The following is a 14138-nucleotide window of genomic DNA, read 5'->3' on the forward strand; positions in this document are numbered from 1 at the left end:
TCTCCATGAGTCGTTGAAACGTACCAGGTGCATTGCACAGCCCGAATGGCATGCTGTTAAATTCACATAATCCCATCGGGGTGGCAAAGGCGGTCTTCTCGCGATCCTCCTCAGCAACGGACACTTGCCAATAACCACTAGTGAGGTCAAGGGTAGAGAAGTAATTTGCAGATCTTAATGCAGTCAAGGACTCTTCAATTCTGGGCAGTGGATAGGCATCCTTATGTGTGATGTTGTTAATTCTCCTATAGTCCACGCACATCCTCATAGTGCCGTCTTTCTTCTTCACTAGGACTAGCGGGGCTGCCCAGGGGCTGCAACTATCACGGATGACCCCAGCCTCCTTCATACTTCTCAGCATGTCTTTGGCACACTGGTAGTGAGCAGGTGGTATGGGCCTATACCTTTCCTTTATAGGTGGATGAATGCCTGTGGGTATATGATGCTGAACCCCTTTCACCCTCCCAAAGTCTAATGGGTGTTTACTAAACACTTGCTCATACTCCTGAACCACCCTGTAGACCCCTTGTTTTTGATGTAGTGGAGTGGAGTCAGTACCTACATGTAACTCTTGACACCACTGTTCTTGCTGAATCTGGGAACTGTCTGTGGCTGACTGATCTGGTGTGGCTGAGGACTTTACTGTCTGGATGAAATTCTCACTCACAGTGTACAATTTGGCTATGGTAGCATACCTGGGCAGTCTAACCTCTTCCTCCCCGCAATTCAACACTCGCACGGGCACTCTCCCCTTACGGACTCTCAAACTAACCATTCCCATCAGTGAAGCTGAAGGAAACAAGGTGCTTGTTGAACAGTTTCTGCAAGGCCTGGGGTCAGTGGAGGACCGCAAGCAGCTACGGCTGTGGACTCTGGAATATCCTGCAATGGACTTTGCTGTTTTAAAAGACCGAGCCATCAAGGCTTTGCAAACCCCAGAGCCAACTGATTCTCCTGCTACGTCCTGGCAAGCCGGCACTTCTCCTCTACATGTGCCACCTCCTGTTAGAGCACTGCCAGAGCCAAAGACCGGGAGCACATCGGATTGTCCACAATAAGTAGTAGACATCTTACTTTTGCTAGTAGATGGTCTATCTTCAGCAGATGATAATGGAGCTTTGCCACCTTCCCCACTGACAAAACATTTTTTGCCTTTTCCACCACGCCTCTTCCCCTTTCCACCAGCATCTGTCATTTTGCCACTCATGTTGATTGCGACAAGATTGTGGACTGAAAATGTGGTAGTAAAAATTGAGAGGTGGTGAAGATTGCAGTGGTGGTCTAGCTTTATTAACAGCAGAATAATAAAGAATAAATATCCCTGACAATGTAACTTAGTTATAATTCGTTGGAGTGTGCAACGCAGGCAGACGTGCTGCAAATGTCTTGGCACTAGTGGGACTATAGCAAAGTCCAATAGCCACGTATAGGATGCCACTAGGTACACTGAGTGTTTGCTAGTATAATGGCTTCGTTATAATTTGTTGTAGTGTGCAACGCAGGCAGATGCGCTCTGCAAATGTCTTGGCACTAGTGGGACTATAGCAAAGTCCAATAGCCACGTATAGGATGCCACTAGGTACACTGAGTGTGTGCTAGTATAATGGCTTCGTTATAATTAGTTGGAGTGTGCAACGCAGGCAGATGCGCTCTGCAAATGTCTTGGCACTAGTGGGACTATAGCAAAGTCCAATAGCCACGTATAGGATGCCACTAGGTACACTGAGTGTTTGCTAGTATAATGGCTTCGTTATAATTTGTTGTAGTGTGCAACGCAGGCAGATGCGCTCTGCAAATGTCTTGGCACTAGTGGGACTATAGCAAAGTCCAATAGCCACGTATAGGATGCCACTAGGTACACTGAGTGTGTGCTAGTATAATGGCTTCGTTATAATTAGTTGGAGTGTGCAACGCAGGCAGATGCGCTCTGCAAATGTCTTGGCACTAGTGGGACTATAGCAAAGTCCAATAGCCACGTATAGGATGCCACTAGGTACACTGAGTGTTTGCTAGTATAATGGCTTCGTGATAAATTGTTGTAGTGTGCAACGCAGGCAGATGCGCTCTGCAAATGTCTTGGCACTAGTGGGACTATAGCAAAGTCCAATAGCCACGTATAGGATGCCACTAGGTACACTGAGTGTGTGCTAGTATAATGGCTTTGTTATAATTAGTTGGAGTGTGCAACGCAGGCAGATGCGCTCTGCAAATGTCTTGGCACTAGTGGGACTATAGCAAAGTCCAATAGCCACGTATAGGATGCCACTAGGTACACTGAGTGTTTGCTAGTATAATGGCTTCGTTATAATTAGTTGGAGTGTGCAACGCAGGCAGATGCGCTCTGCAAATGTCTTGGCACTAGTGGGACTATAGCAAAGTCCAATAGCCACGTATAGGATGCCACTAGGTACACTGAGTGTTTGCTAGTATAATGGCTTCGTTATAATTTGTTGTAGTGTGCAACGCAGGCAGATGCGCTCTGCAAATGTCTTGGCACTAGTGGGACTATAGCAAAGTCCAATAGCCACGTATAGGATGCCACTAGGTACACTGAGTGTGTGCTAGTATAATGGCTTCGTTATAATTAGTTGGAGTGTGCAACGCAGGCAGATGCGCTCTGCAAATGTCTTGGCACTAGTGGGACTATAGCAAAGTCCAATAGCCACGTATAGGATGCCACTAGGTACACTGAGTGTTTGCTAGTATAATGGCTTCGTTATAATTAGTTGGAGTGTGCAACGCAGGCAGATGCGCTCTGCAAATGTCTTGGCACTAGTGGGACTATAGCAAAGTCCAATAGCCACGTATAGGATGCCACTAGGTACACTGTGTGTTTGCTAGTATAATGGCTGAGTTTAAAAAACTTGGAGTGTGCAATGCAGGCAGATGTGCTCTGCTAATGTCTTTGCACTAGTGGGACTATAGCAAAGTCCAATAGCCACGTATAGGATGCCACTAGGTACACTGAGTGTTTGCTAGTAAAATTGCTTAGTTTAAAAAACTTGGAGTGTGCAATGCAGGCAGACGTGCTCTGCAAATGTCTTGGCACTAGTGGGACTATAGCAAAGTCCAATAGCCACGTATAGGATGCCACTAGGTACACTGAGTGTTTGCTAGTATAATGGCTTCGTTATAATTTGTTGGAGTGTGCAACGCAGGCAGATGCGCTCTGCAAATGTCTTGGCCCTAGTGGGACTATAGCAAAGTCCAATAGCCACGTATAGGATGCCACTAGGTACACTGAGTGTTTGCTAGTAAAATGGCTTAGTTTAAAAAACTTGGAGTGTGCAATGCAGGCAGATGTGCTCTGCAAATGTCTTTGCACTAGTGGGACTATAGCAAAGTCCAATAGCCACAGATAGGATGCCACTAGGTACACTGAGTGTTTGCTAGTATAATGGCTTAGTTAGAATGAGTTGGAGTGTGCAGAGGACAAGAGGGTACAGTGGCAGGATTGTGGTGCTCTGGGTAGAGGAATGGAAGCCTGCCTTTCTATTCCCTCCTAATGGTGAAATGCAGGGAGGAAATCCCTGACCTGGGCTACACAGACGCTGTTGCTGTTTGCAGGACCTGTCACTTATGGCTCTCTGACCCTGCCGGTACGAGCCCTTAAAAGGACTGCTAGAATGTGCTCTCCCTAAGCTGTCTAACGCTGTGTATGCAGCGCATACAGCTGTATCGGCGATAGGACAAAGGACGGAACTGCGACAGTGATGTCTGACACCAAAGACGCAGAAGGCAGATAATGGCGATCGTGAAGAAAATGTCCGGTTTTATAATGCAGGGACATGTGACATGCAGATCCTATCACACATGCCGTTGCTTCTCTGCCTCAAAGTCCACTTAGGTGTGTGTGTGTCTGTGATTGGCTGACATGCTGGCCAGCCCCACAAGACGCGCGCGCTTAGGGAAGGAAGACAAGAAAAAAAAAAAAAAAATGGCGATCGCCATTATAGAAACAGCAGTGATCTGAAGGCGCTGTTCACGCACACTATACACTGAAATGTCATAATAGTTTGATTCACAGAGTGACTTACACTATTACAGCAGAAACCAAGCTAAGATTTAGCTGTTTTTTGGCTGCTAGAACCGTTCTCGAACGTTTCTAGAACTATCGAGCTTTTGCAAAAAGCTCGAGTTCTAGTTCGATCTAGAACATGCCCCAAAATCACTCGAGCCTAGAACTGGAGAACCACGAACCACGAACCGCGCTCAACTCTAGTCACCACTGAATAATCCTTGTAGCATGTTGCATTCCTGGCCTCTGTGTTACACATGCACCCATTCAATTCTATGGGTGCATGGAAATCATCGCACTTCAATCAGATGACATCCAAATGTAGTCCAATTTCTTCGAACTCACAGATTGGTGAAGATGAAGCCATTTTTCCATTTTTCTCCTTATTTGTGCTATGATATGATCATGCAGATAGAAACGGATTACACTAAGTTGACAGCTGGATCAAACTCTAATCAGAGTTTGATACAAGTGTCATTTACGTAATTGACTTGATTCTCTTGCTTCAGAGAACACACGCTCGTGTGACCCCACGAGAAAAATACAGTATATCACCCAACCAACTAGAACCCTACTAGTATTGATGAGGAGCAAAAACTCTGAACTGTGCTGTTTATTCTTCAAGGCTGCCCATATTTATTCTTCAAGGCTGTATTGAGAGTCACACAATGACTTGTAGGTGGCACTAGAGAAACACTTCTTCCTTTTGGAAGACAGCAAGTTAGCATACTCTTGCAATGGTTTATTGTCTGTAAGATTTCTTACACTAGGGTCTCTGCAGAGAGAAAATACCTTGGAAAGGTTATATTTGTTTTCTCATTTGTTAACAGACACACTGCTTGGCACAGAGACTACATGCTGCATATTTTAGGTAACTGGACATAATTGTCATGTTTTCAGCCATGGATTTGTGATTCATTTTCTTGTTAGTGAACCATTTTATTTTGTAGTATTGAGTTCCCTACTCCTGGCATAAATTCAAAATTGCAGCTGTAGGAAAAAGTGTACCTTTGGGAATGTTGTAATTAGGGCTTGTCCACATTTGTGTATGCTCATGACGGATTAAATATCAATTTCAATACCATGCACACTATGTTTTTTCACTTAGAAATCAGATGAGAATTTTTGTTACATTAGTGGTATATTCTTTATTGTTGTCTTTATTAAATCATATTAAATATGCAAAAATAATTGTAAATTAGAATTGATTAATTCTTTATCTTACTGATAGAAAATTTCATTCAATTGATTTGTATATGGTTGCATTTTCAGCTTGTTCAAGGATTTCTACAATACCTGAAAGTAATAAATATTGCCCAACACTGTACAGATATAACTCATATCAGCCCTCCACTAAATATAAACATAGCAACAGAAAGGGGCCTGGCTGTATCCTGTCCAAAAAAATAAATATGAGGTTTTTGTTGGTATTTATGGCCATAAAAACGTAAGCCTACAACCCGCGTCACGGAACCTCATGCTTGTAGGTCCCTACACTAAATATAAACATAGCAACAGAAAGAGGAAAATATCCTCCAAAAATTAGGTATTGCTTACAGCAAGATGAGCTGCAGTGTGTACATCGCCCTGGCCAAAATCTAGTACTCTAGCAGGATACAGCTAAACCCCCACTAAAGTGGAAGCGTCACAGGTGCAGGAGGAGCAAATCACACACACACCTCCATGGAATGGAGGAGGGCGATTGCTAGATGATAAAACTGCACACTAGTGGCTTGCATAGAGCACTGTTCACATATGCAAATAACACAGTCACAAACCCGCAGCCTATTAGGTGACGCCCATACTATTAGATCAGGCGGGCTGCCAAGCCGTACCCCACCTGTGTATCATGCACGGACAGACACTCTACAGTGCAAGGCCCAACAGAAAGGGGCCTGGCTGTATCCTGTCCAAAAAAACAAATATGAGGTTTTTGTCGGTATTTATGGCCATAAAAACGTAAGCCTACAACCCGCGTCACGGAACCTCATGCTTGTAGGTCCCTACACTAAATATAAACATAGCAACAGAAAGAGGAAAATATCCCTGCAAAAATTAGGTATTGCTTACAGCAAGATGAGCTGCAGTGTGTACATCGCCCTGGCCAAAATCTAGTACTCTAGCAGGATACAGCTAAACCCCCACTAAAGTGGAAGCGTCACAGGTGCAGGAGGAGCAAATCACACATGCACCTCCATGGAATGGAGGAGGGCGATTGCTAGATGATAAAACTGCACACTAGTGGCTTGCATAGAGCGCTGTTCACATATGCAGATAACACAGTCACAAACCCGCAGCCTATTAGGATTTTGGCCAGGGCGATGTACACACTGCACCCCATCTTGCTATAAGTAATACCTAATTTTTGGAGGATATTTTCCTTTTTCTGTTGCTATGTTTATATTTAGTGTAGGGACCTACAAGCATGAGGTTCCGTGATGCGGGTTGTAGGCTTACGTTTTTATGGTCATAAATACCAACAAAAACCTCATATTTATTTTTTTGGACAGGATACAGCCAGGCCCCTTTCTGTTGGGCCTTGCACTGTAGAGTGTCTGTCCGTGCATGATACACAGGTGGGGTACGGCTTGGCAGCCCGCCTGATCTAATAGTATGGGCGTCACCTAATAGGCTGCGGGTTTGTGACTGTGTTATCTGCATATGTGAACAGCGCTCTATGCAAGCCACTAGTGTGCAGTTTTATCAGTTAGCAATCGCCCTCCTCCATTCCATGGAGGTGTGTGTGTGATCTGCTCCTCCTGCACCTGTGACGCTTCCACCTTAGTGGGGGTTTAGCTGTATCCTGCTAGAGTACTAGATTTTGGCCAGGGCGATGTACACACTGCAGCGCATCTTGCTATAAGTAATACCTAATTTTTGGAGGATATTTTCCTCTTTCTGTTGCTATGTTTATATTTAGTGTAGGGACCTACAAGCATGAGGTTCCGTGACGAGGGTTGTAGGCTTACGTTTTTATGGCCATAAATACCAACAAAAACCTCATATTTATTTTTTTTGGACAGGATACAGCCAGGCCCCTTTCTGTTGGGCCTTGCACTGTAGAGTGTCTGTCCGTGCATGATACACAGGTGGGGTACGGCTTGGCAGCCCGCCTGATCTAATAGTATGGGCGTCACCTAATAGGCTGCGGGTTTGTGACTGTGTTATCTGCATATGTGAACAGCGCTCTATGCAAGCCACTAGTGTGCAGTTTTATCAGTTAGCAATCGCCCTCCTCCATTCCATGGAGGTGTGTGTGTGATTTGCTCCTCCGGCACCTGTGACGCTTCCACTTTAGTGGGGGTTTACCTGTATCCTGCTAGAGTACTAGATTTTGGCCAGGGCGATGTACACACTGCAGCCCATCTTGCTGTAAGTCATATCAGCCCTCCTCTAATTACTGTATCTCAAATATAAATATTTACAAGTCATGAGCGAGCACTAGCATGCTCGAGTGCTCAGTACTAGAGAAGAGCGATCCTGCCAAGAATCGGATGGGGTCAAGATCGGCAAACTTGCCTGGGTTCGTCAATCAGATCGACAATCCTAGGCGAAACCATTGAATTCAATGGGAGGCAAAACCTATGTGTTATTAAATGATGTAGGAAGGCTGAAATGGTATAGGAGACCTGCAAAAGAAAGAAAATAAGGAAGGAATAAAGCAGGACATACTTACCGTGTCTCCCTGTGGCTGCAGCACTACTTCCATGTCCATGAATTATCCATCATGCATATTCACTGCTTTCCCCGCCCACTAGCATCTCTGATTGGCTGAAGTAAGATCTCATCCCCACCCTTTCTGACATCATTATACCACTGTAAAACAAATAAAAAATAATTAAAGAAATGCAGTGTAGTTCCATTATATATTGATACCAGGACAGATATAGCATACAGCTACAAGCTACATCCCCCAGCCATGCGATTATCTTGGCTATGTATCAAAATAAGAGGAACTTCATGCATTTTTTAAAAAAAATTATTTAAATAAATAATTTAAAAAAACGCTGTGCAGTCCCCCAATTTTTATACCCAGCTATGATAAAGCCCGACAGCGAATAATAAGGGGTTAATGGTAGCCCAAAGCTGACATTAAGACATAGCTTAGGAATGGGAGGCGTCTAGAGGATCCTCCTTTACTAATGTGTAAGAAAAGAAATAAACACAAACACCAAAAAAATCCTTTATTTGAAATAAAATACAAAGAAAACCCACCCTCTGTCACCAAGTTATTAACCCCTAAACCAACCAGGTCCAATGTAATCCACGCGAGGTCCCATGAAGATTTCAGCTCTACTACATCTGAAGGCACAGCATGTGGCCACAGAACATGACCACCCACTGTGAGCTTCAGGCACAGACTGAGCCCTGGGATGAGCGGTGACATCACTCTGGTTATTTGCGGTCACAGCTGGAGGTTCCCATGGCTCACTACCAATGACCCCAGGTAACCTAACTTCAGGGGACCTCAGTGACCTCACCTCAGAATTTCCACTGAGGTCATGTTACTTGCAGTCACAGGTGGAGGGCCATGGGAACCTGAAGCTGTGACCACTAATAACCTGAATGACATCACCACTCATCCCACTACTCAGTCCCTGCATAAAGCTCACAGCGAGCAGTCATTGTTCTATTGCCTCACATTGTCAGTTCAGATGTAGCAGAGCTGGAATTGTCATGGGACTCCGTGGGGATTCCGTCAGACATGGGTCTTTTGGGGGTTAATAAAGTGGTGAAAGAGGGTGTTTTTATGTATTTTCTTTCAAATAAAGGATTTTTTCAGTGTTTGTGTTTATTTCTTTTTACTTACAGATTAGTAATGAAATATCAATGCAGGAGAACTGTAGGAGACATCTTAATCTATATAAGAGAGCTATGGCGTTATCCTTTTTTATGCAACAATCCCCAAGATGAGAACAACATCATTACCAATTTATACATCGTCACTCCTACATCACTTACCCCATAAAGATCACTCTCACATGTTAAAAATACATAAAGCAGTCAGTAGCCAAACATGATGGGAATGATGTCTTTAGCTTTATCTGGCATAGACCCTGGTAGTCTGTGGCCACAGTACTTACTTCAAAATTATCTTTTTATATGTAACATTTCCCAACATGAGACCAACATCCATACCAAACCATACACTTCATTGGATATCACATGTTCTCCTACATCACTCACCCTATAAAGAACACTCTCATATACACAACATATATTCAACACTCAGTACTCAAACATGATGAGAATGATAACAGTCTTCACCTTTATCTGGCATAGACCTTGGTAGTCTTTTGCCCCAGGACTTCAATGTTATCTTTGCATAGGCCACAGTTCTCAAAATGAAATCATCATCCATACCTATCCATGCATTTCCTTGGATACCACATGTTCTCCTACATCTCTCACCCCACAAAGATCACTGTCACATGTACAACATACAATTAGTAGTTAAACAGAATGGCAATGATAACAGTCTTCACCTTTATCTGGCATATACCTTGGTAGTCTTTTGCCCCAGGACTTCAATGTTATCCTTTCATAAGCAACATTTCCTAAAATGAGAACTGCCTCCATGCCAATTCACGCATTTCCTTGGATACCATGTTCTCCTATGTCACTTAACCCATTAAGAACATTCTCATATGTAAAACATACATCCAACAATCAGTAGTCAGACATGATGGGAATGATAACAGTCGTCACCTTTATCTGGCATAGACTCTGTTGGTCTTTTTTGCCCAGGACTTCAATGTTATTTTTTAGTATTTAATAGTTCTCAACATCAGAACAACATCCATACCAAACCATGCATCTCTTTGGATACCCCATGTTCTCCTTTATCACTCAACCAATAAGGAACACACTACCAAATACAACATACATATGACAGTCAGTGGGTAAATCTAATGGACATTGTAATAGTCTTCACCTTAAGTGTGACATCTCTCTGACTAACAACCTACTGTAGGTTTCATTTAGCCACAGCAGCTTGAGTTCAACAAGGTTATTGTTTCCTGCACGAAATTAGGTGAATCTCATCGGAATTTCCATGCGGAGTTCAGAAATAACTTCAGAATTGGGCTATCACGTAAGATTTTTGGGAAAAATATAATTATATATATATGCATTGAATACTGTCATATTCGTAGTAGCATGTCAACAAATTTTAACTTTTTTTTCTGTTTCCTGTTTTAATCTATCTTGTCTGTATGTATTTTAAGGGGCTGATTTTAGACATGTAATCAGAATTTCTGTAGCATGTACCATTTCCGAGATATTTTCATTTTACGATTATAATGATAAGAGCTGTACATAGTGCATAATAAATTGGCACTTATATTAATCTTTTTATTTGAGAAGTGCAGTTTTGGTAGAAATAATCAATGAAATGCATAATATGGACTTGCTTTATCATAATATACAGCACTTAAGCACTGTTTAATCATGCATTGCATTAGTTCTGCAGTCTCAGGCATGCCCAGAAAGCTGGGATACATTAAGTACTGTTGTCATATATCATGATATCATATCATATCATGATATTCCGAATGCAAAAGTCAGCAATAGTGATCAAGTTTAGAAATGTGTTGCCATTGATTTTCATTTATAATCACGATGATTCACGGACAAGATTCTAACATTAGTCACCAACTATCGAGGGACTCCATGTTCCCTGGTACCATTTCTCCATCTTAAAAATGTCTTGATGAAACCTTTCACCATTTTCATCACTTACAACGCCGAGGTTTGGTGGGAAAAAGTCCAAGTGTGAATGAAGAAAATGTATGTTAAGTGACGTGTTGCACTTCATTGACTTATAAGCCTGAAGAAGACTTTCAACCTGTTCGGCATAGTCTGCCGCCTTGTAGTGCCCTAGAAAGTTGGAAACGACATTCTTGAAGGCTGATCATGCGACATGTTCTGCACCATGCAGAAAACCATCAAAGTTACTATCACTTACTAGCTCTCGGATTTGTGGGCCAATTAAAACACCCTCTTTTATCTTAGCATCACTGATGCGTGGAAACTTCTGTCGTAGGTAAGCATAGGCTCCAGTTTGCTTGTTCATTTCTTTGACACAGTTCTTCATTAATCCCAGTCGGATGTACAAGGGCGGAAGGAATATCATGTTTTCAGCTACCAATGGTTTGTGTTTAGCATTCTTCTGCCCTGGAATAAATTTATTGTGTAGTAGCCAGTCCCATTTGCAAAGGAAACAACTGTACTAAGTGTATCCCAGCTATCTGGGCATCCCTGTGAGTGCAATGCGTGTTTAGACAGGGCTTAAGTGCTGTATATTATAATAAAGAGAGTCCATATTATGCATTTAATTGGTTATTTCTACCAAAAATGCACTTTTGAAATAATAAGATTAATATAAGTGCCAATTTATTATGCACTACGTACAGTCCTTATCATTATAATTGTAAAATGAAAATATCTCACAAATGGTATGTGCTACAGAAATTCTGATTACATTTCTGAATCAGCGCCTCAAAATACATAGAGACCACATAGTTTAAAGCAGGAAACAGGAAAAAAAATAAAATTTGTTGACCAGTGATAATAGCTGGGCCCTGTTTGGTTGCTGTTAGACAGCACTGAGCCTTGTACTTCTCATATAAGCCACAGTGGGCATTATTATATTTTTGGTAGTTTTCTATGAAACAATTATAACAATGATTTTCAACAAACACAAAAATTGAAAATGTAACTTTTTTTTATTGTTAAAGAAATCTCCATGCACTACCAGTGATTTGCACGGACCCATAGACTTGCATTAGCGAGGTTGCACCGTGACTCCAATCAAAAATAGCTGTCTCCACACACAGACAGAACTGATACGTGAAAACAAATGTTTTACACATTAAAGGAGCTGTTCTGTTCCGGTGTCCTAGAAAAAAACAGCAGAGATGTTTCTGCAGGAGGTGGAGAACAATCCTCTGGGAAATGTTTTGTCCTGACCTCTCCTGGATGTGTGATGCAGGGTCACTGTTGCGTCTGTCTGTGACTATAGGAGGCAGATGAGCAGTGTAACATCACTGACTACTAGAATACTACCAGCAGCCAATCAGGTAAGAGCTTATTACTGCCTAGAGCAGGTGTAATATTAAATATTAAAACAGTGATCTGATTGGATACACGTCTACTCTTATAGAATAATGAGGGGTACAGCCAATAAGCAGAAAAGGTAACTGTTTGTGTGTTGTGTCTGCCTCTTATATTGGTGTGCGTGTGATTTGTCCATTTTATACTTTTTGTGATTTTTATATTAATAATGTGTGTATATGTATAACATGTATGTGAGGATGTATGTGTGCGTGTATAAAAAGCTGTGGGCACAATTATCGACAATTTGTATTTTTGATGATTAATTTTATTATTGTATAACTACCGAGCTGTTGTTGGTCAATCCAAAAGGTTAAAAATCTCTTAATGTTTAAGAATATAACAGTGAGGACACCGGGAGGACAGTGCTGGAGAAGATAAGTAAAGAGTTTTTTATTTTACTATGGGCAGCAGCATGGGGGCCATATCAAACACAGGGGGATGTGTGCCATCCATAGGCAGCACAGGTGGACATGTACCATCCATAGGAGACCTGTTCCAGTTTTAGGAGATGTGTGCCAGCACAGGGGGAAGGTGTGCCATCAATAGGAGACCTGTGCCAGCTGTAGGGTACATGTGTTACACCTCATGGCTCCCCTGTTGCAAGGAATGATGTGGTCTCCCATTCCTTGCCTGCCACGAGCTCTCCTGCTCAGCAGCACCAAAGGTCCAGGAGACTACACATTGTGCAGAGGATGGCTACTCAGGGAAGCAGCAAGAATCTCGTTATCCCTGCATCTTGTGAAGCCACAGATCCCGCCTCTATGTCTCAGAGGCAGGAGAATGAGCATGTGCACCACGTGGCAGGTTTTGATTCACCCACTGACATCACACGGCTTGATGATGAGGCTGGTGATGTGGTGAACGCGGATTGGCCGGGCTGGGACGTCATGGATCCCGATTGGGTCAAGTCCGTCGTCTCTGCCTTGCACCCACCTTTGGGTGGAGCTGTGCCTCCTTAAAAGCCCAGCTTTCCAATATGGTGGCGTGTGACTGTCCTCTTTTGTTGGATGACTGGCAGCGTGCTGCTACGCCACTGTACAGGCATTATTGTCCTCTTGTGGGATTTGCCCTTGCTGCTCTGGCAGCGCCTTGTTTTGCAGGTTGTGTCCCTGCCTTCGGTGAGCTTCTCGGGACCTCCTCGGACTCACCTTGTTATTGAAGCACACGTGCGCGGGCACCGCTGTGCTACCCTCGTGCCACGTTTCTGTGACTTCCGTTTGGGCACACATGCGTGGGCGCCACTGTACTTCGTACAACAAGTGCACCGAGCTGTAAGCCCCGTCCCATACAACCCTCACGGGTTAGTGCAAGCCGTTGTACGCATATCGTCTGTTACATAACAGACGATCGTCAGCAACAACCCGCTCACTCTCTAACGACCATAGCAGCGGTCCCCTACACCGCGCAGTGGACCTTGACCGGCGGAAGCTGCCTCTTCACCATCTTGGCACGTTTCCCCGGGTCCCCCTCGCAACATTACGGTCACGCCAAAGGTCTGGCTAGGCTGAAGAGCAGCAGCAGTTGTTGCGTTATGTGCAGCATTTGGAGTCACGGCTGGCAGCAGTGGAGCAGCCTTCCCCCAATAAGGCTGCTCTGGCGACAGTCGCCACCCAGGCAGCCACTCAGGCTGTGGCATTGGGCAGAAGCTCACCTCGCCTTGCGCTTCCAGAGCGTTTTAGCGGGGATAGCTCCAAGTGCCGTGGTTTTATAAATCAGGTTACCACCTACTTGGAGCTATCCGCTATCCACTATGCTACTGAGAGGGTGAGGGTAGCCTTCGTCCAATCCCTGCTCACAGGCAAAGCACTGAAGTGGTCCATGCCCTTGTGGGTGCACGGAGATCAGGTAGTGAATAACCTCACAGCTTATCTTGGGGCCATGAGAACGGTGTTCCTCGGGCCTCAAGTCACCCACGACTCCGCGCTGCGGCTCCTACGCCTTCGGCAAGGGTCCACCTCAGTCGGGGACTTTGCAGTACGTTTCAGGACATTCGCCGCAGAGC

The sequence above is a fragment of the Anomaloglossus baeobatrachus genome, chromosome 1, assembly GCF_048569485.1.
Source record: "Anomaloglossus baeobatrachus isolate aAnoBae1 chromosome 1, aAnoBae1.hap1, whole genome shotgun sequence".
Lineage (NCBI taxonomy): Eukaryota > Metazoa > Chordata > Amphibia > Anura > Aromobatidae > Anomaloglossus > Anomaloglossus baeobatrachus.